General features: G+C 35.3%; 1 pseudogene; it reads left to right on the top strand.

Moving 5' to 3' along the window:
• The first annotated feature begins 61 nt into the window (after positions 1-61).
• Positions 62-1,775, top strand: LOC121242259 (annotated as a pseudogene).
• Positions 1,776-5,972: the final 4,197 nt, after the last annotated feature.

The raw sequence follows: 5,972 nt of genomic DNA, 5'->3' as shown, positions 1-5,972 counted from the left end.
GAGAAACTAATTTTAGCACCAGTTATGATTGTACCTGATTGGAAGTCAACCTTTTGAAGTCATGTATGATGCAAGTGACTTTGCAATTGGAGTAGTATTAGGAAAAAGGCGAGACAAACTGTTCAGGGCCATATATTATGCAAGCCGGACATTGAATGAAGCTCAATTAAATTATACAACAATTGAGAAGGAGATGCTTGCTATGGTGTTTGCTTGTGACAAATTTCGGTCTTACCTCATTGGTACAAAGGTGATAGTGTTCATTGATCATGCAGCACTTTGTTATTTGTTTGGTAAGAAGGATGCTAAGCCTAGGCTAATTCATTGGATCTTGTTTCTTCAAGAATTTGATTTGGAGGTTCTAGATAAGAAATGAAGTGAAAATTTAGTTGTTGATCATCTCTCTTGGTTGGAGCAAGTGGAACTAAGACCAAATTCAGTGATCCAAAAAGCATTCCCTGATGAACAGTTGTTTGCTTGCGAGATCAAGTTTCCTTGGTACGCTGATATTGGAAACTACCTACCTTGTAAAGTATTGCCACCAGATCTCACTTACCACTAACGCAAGAAGTTTCTGCATGATGTGAAATATTATCTTTGGGATGAGCCTTTGTTATTCAAAAGATGCCCTAATCAAATCATCCAAAGATGCGTGCCAGAAGAAGAGATGCAAGCCATTCTCCATCATTGTCATTTCTCATCATATGGAGGACACTTTGGAGCAAGACCAACAACAACTAAGGTACTTCAAAGTGGTTTCTTTTGGCCTTTTATTTTTTGTGATAGTTATACTTTGGTAAAAACTTGTAACCGTGCCAATGTATAGGAAATATTTCAAGGCGTCGAGAGCTACTATTGAACAATATCTTAGAGGTTGAGTTATTTGATGTGTGGGGAATAGATTTTATGGGTCATTTTCCTCATTCTTTTGGCTTTGTTTATATTTTATTAGCAGCTGATCATGTGTCAAAATGGGTGGAAGCAATTGTTGCAACAACAAACAATGCAAAGGTAGTGCTTAAATTTATGCATAAGAATATATTCACAAAATTTGACACTCCACGAGCTATTATTAGTGACGAAGAGACCCACTTTTGCAACAAGTTGTTTGACAACCTTCTTTTTAAATATGGTGTGAAGCACAAGATAACACTTGACTACCATCCTCAAACTAATGGCCAAGCTGAAATTTCAAATCGAGAAATCAAGAACATCCTTGAGAAGACGATGAACACCAATAGAAAGGATGGTATAAAGAAGCTTGATGATGATTTATGGGCATATCGTACAGCTTTTAAAACAATCGGGATGTCTCCTTACCGATTAGTGTTTGGAAAAGCATGTCATCTCCCTGTTGAGTTGGAGCATAAAGCTTATTGGGCTGTAAAAAAGTTTAATTTTGATTTGAAGGAAGTAGGGGAAAAGTGACTTCTTCAATTGAATGAGATGGATGAGTTTCGGAATGATGCTTATGAAAATGCAAAGATCTACAAAGAACAGACGAAGAAGTGGAATGACAAATAGATTCTTAGGCATGAGTTTGCTCCAGGACAATAGGTTTTACTTTTCAACTCACGACTAAAACTCTTCCCTGGTAAGTTAAAATCAAGATTGACAGGTCCTTATACAATTGACAAAGTTTTCTTTTTGAAGCAATAGACTTGAAGGACAAGACAGAGAATATATTCAGAGTTAACGGTCAGAGGTTGAAGCACTATTATGGAGAACAAATGGAGAGGAACCGTGCATTTATTTCTCTTGGAGATCCTAATTGATGAAGACTGAAAAGTCTGGCTATAGACTTAGGCAGCCCATGGAACTTTTTTTATTCTTTTATTTTTATTTTTTAATAATTTGTATTTTGATGCAAATTCATTTAGCATGAATAAAGAGCTGAAAATTATAAGCTATGGCTGAATCACCATGAAACCAGGGAAGTTCCTTTCATTTCTTCAATCTTTCTCACTTTTGAATTACAATGAGGACATAGTTTAGTTTTAGTTTGGGGGTGTAAACTTCTATAGTTATTTTGTGTTCTTGAGTTGTTGGATTCTCTTACCAAGCATGTATTTGAGTATGATTGAATTCTCTTTGACTCTAAAATTTGTGATTGAGGATGAGATTGAGAAAAATTCTCAAAAATTTCTTTTATGTTAGGCTGAGTTTTGTGGGTACTTTGATTTAAATTTTTGTCCTTGAACATAATTGAGCACATAGTCATTTTTTTATTCCATTTTGCTTATGAAGATAAGAAGTTGAATTAACTAGATCGGGGAAATTCAATCTTGCTTTGCTCTAGAATTCGTTGATGGATCATTGAGGCGAAATCCTAGTTGATACCAAATATTAGAGGAATGATCTAGGCATTTTTTTTTCCATAACCAAAAAGCTTTCCCAGCCGTCCTAATTATCATGCCATCATTGCATGGTGTACTTTCATAGTCAACCCCTTTGAACCTTATGTTACATAAGCCTTTATTGATTCTTTTAACTACATAAACCACTCACATTCTAAGCCTGAAAAACCATGAATTTACCTCTTACAGTTTGAGAAAATACTTTGGTGGAAATTTACATTTAAAAAGAAAGTTAGTTTAAATGAAATTATCCACATTCTGTTTGCTTTGTTTGATCAAAGTGTGAAAAGAAAAGAAAAGGAAGTGAACTAAAAAAAAAAGAAAAAAAAAAAGAGAGAAAACTCAATAAGTGGAGTGCAAATCACTTCGGAGTTTGCTAAAGGTGTAGTTGGGATTGCTTCATTGATTACAACAGCAATAATGTCACCAATATGAACATATAGTCAAAAAAGAGTTATGGTTTGAATCCTGTGGAATTCTATTTCATTGTTATTTCCACCTAGTATTTTCCCAATTTGTTTTGATTTTCCATATCCATTTCTTTCTTAGCCCTCACCCTATGGCCTGTCATTATAACCTGATTAAAGACCTTTTGATCTCTGATTTTGGTATCTGACTACATTAGTGGAGATGATTTCTGAAAATTGGACTTATAGGGTTAAGTTTTGAGAGAATTCCTTTGGTTTCAGTTGCTCTACTTTTATATGAATTTGCAGGTAGTTTGGAGTTAAATTGACTATATCACACATACACACACTCAAGGTCTTAGCTTTAGGATGAAGTAAACGCTAAACTCTTGCTTGACAAATTGCTAAATTTTTTTATTGATTTTCCTACTATTTTTTATGTTAAAAGAGTAAGATACTAATGATGAAATTTAAATTTAGATCATGGCTTGGTGAGTGATGAGATTTGTCTATAGTGGTCTTTTGTTTTCTTTTATTTTATTTTTGTTTGAGGACAAACAGAATTTTAAGTTTGGGAGTGTTTGATGACTTGCATAATTTCTTATATTTTATCACTTCTTAACTTTAAACTTTAGTCTAATTTTATTTATTTTTGTTAATTTTAGGCTTCACTGTTGTCATTTAAATTTATTTCAGATTTGAAGAAAAAAAGAAGATCCAAATTTTAGAAGCCCATCGTCTAGGGACTCATTCAAATGAAGAGTTTAACGCTTTGAAAAATAAAACCCAAAGAGAGTTCTACGTAGAGGAACGACACAAATTGACACCAAGGTGATCATTTCCTTGTTATTTATGAAGCTGGATGCAAGCTGGCAGTCTGAATCCATACGACACGCACCAGTAGGTTTTTATTTTTTAGAAAAATCAAGCTACGTAAAATAGAAGAGGTCTGTGAAAAATGCAAGACGCAAGGCTGGTTTTACAGAATGGATGCAGCACATGGGACTCAAGGTGGGGGCAACACATCTACAGAACGACACACACGGGAGAGATCGAAAAATTTTATTTTTTCATTTTTGAAAAAGTGGGAGATAGGGAACACAACGCGAGAAAAAGAAAAGAAAAAAAAATGGAACGAATGAGAAAAAAAAAAAAGAGAACGAAGCTGTGAACTACGAGGACGACACTGCATAATGCGAGGAGCATTTTTCCAATGTTTATTTCCTTCCACTCTTCTAAAAAAATTATGTTGAATTTAATTTTTAGTATGAACTAAATTTTCTCTATTCTAGGAAAATGATGTAATCTAGTTCCGAACTATACTTGCTTTTCTATGCTAATTTGAAGTAATTCTCTTTTATGTTTGTTTGATTTATTCTGAGCTTATAGCTTCTAAGTAACTAGCCATTAATTAGATGATTTTGATCTTGTAATTTGCTATCGAAAGAGGGAATTATAGGATAGATCTTGGATATTTCGTCATAGGTAAATATAGAGATCGAAAGACTTGTATGAACCTATGTAGTATTAAAATCATTGGCCTTAAACAACAGCCAGTTGGGACATTAGCCAATCCCTTGGTTGGACCTACTGACCTTCGTAGGGTACAAGCCCAGTCCCTTGACTGGCCACGATGCATTGGCTAAGGACTAGAGCCCCAAGTTTTGCTTGAACAACAGCCAGTCGGAACACAAGTCTATTGAATTGTCGACCTTCGTGCCAAGTTGCTACCCGCGACGAGCTCTCTGAATGAACATACACTTTCCGACAACGATAAACATCCGAGCTCCGCACTCGTAGCATATGAGTCGAGTCAGCCTCTCACCACATCCAAGTTCACGCTCATGCCATATGCAGTCGAGCCTAGGGCTGAAAATCCGACCGGTCGGTTCGGTTTTTGGCCCAAACCGAGACCGACCGGTCGGTTTGTTAGAGCCTCAAAACCGGCCGAAACCGACCGAATGAGGGTGTGAAAACCGACCGGTTCGGTTACCGGCCGGTTCACGGTCGGTTTGTCGGGTTTGGGCCGGTTTGGGCCACTGTGTTTTGGCCGGTTTTGGCACTGTTTAGGCCATTTTAAGACCCAATTCAACCTCTTTTTCAGCTCATTTTGTTATTCAAAATCATCTACTACAAAGACTTTTTTTTTCCAAAATTTTTAAAATTAATTAATTAAATCAATTTCTTTTTAATGTTAATCATGCCATGCATATATTATTAGTAACTAATAACTATTAACTAGTAACTACTACATATATACTACTTATATTTTATAGTCTTATTATCTTATATACTAAATTATTAATTACTAGATAAATAAAAAAAACTCCACTATATGTTTAATACACATTACAAACAAAATTAAATTGTCTTAAGCAACAAATAACAATTGTTTTTGAATAAAACTCAAAAAATCTTCATTCTTCAGTCTGCAGTCTTCGACTCTTCAATCATCAATAGTTGTGATGTATGATGCTCCTAACTCTATAAGAAAACACCAAATAATCAAATTATCAATATTAATAAATTAGGATAATGAAAACAAATTAAATTAAATAATAAAAATAAATGAATATGGAATTGAATGAGAAAAAGTTAAAAACACATTACCAGATTCTACTACAAAGCTCTCAACATTATCCATGGAGTCTCGAATATCAATTGGCGTTGACGGATGTCGCAACCAATTCTGAGTACAAATAAGTGCCTCAACAGTTCTTGGAGCCAAGGAACTCCGAAAAGGATCAAGTACCTAACCTCCCGTACTAAATGCGGACTCTGATGCAACCATGGAAACAGGCATGGCTAACACGTCTCGTGCAATTCTCGCAAGTATAGGATAGTTAGGCTCATTCACTTTCCACCAATTCAACAAATCAAAAGATTGACTGAATGCCTCACAACCATTTGATAAATACCGATCAATCTCTGTTTTGGTAGATGTAGATCCAGAGGCAGTCGATGCTTGCAACCACTCATAAAAAAGTTGTGACTCAAGATTGTCTTCAACATCATCTGGAGGTGCAGATGACGGAGGGGAAACATGTTCTCTGCTACTCGAGGAAGAACCGAACGTAGCATTATACTCCTCATACATGTCTGATAATAATTGTCTCACCCTCGACAATAAATCTTCAGCCCAATTATGATCATAAATTTTTTTCAAGTGAAAAGTAAGAAGCCCCAACTTACTACGTGGATCAAGGAG

This window comes from Juglans microcarpa x Juglans regia, chromosome 8D, assembly GCF_004785595.1.
Source record: "Juglans microcarpa x Juglans regia isolate MS1-56 chromosome 8D, Jm3101_v1.0, whole genome shotgun sequence".
NCBI classification, from domain to species: domain Eukaryota; kingdom Viridiplantae; phylum Streptophyta; class Magnoliopsida; order Fagales; family Juglandaceae; genus Juglans; species Juglans microcarpa x Juglans regia.
This window is presented reverse-complemented; position numbering and strand designations above follow the sequence as displayed.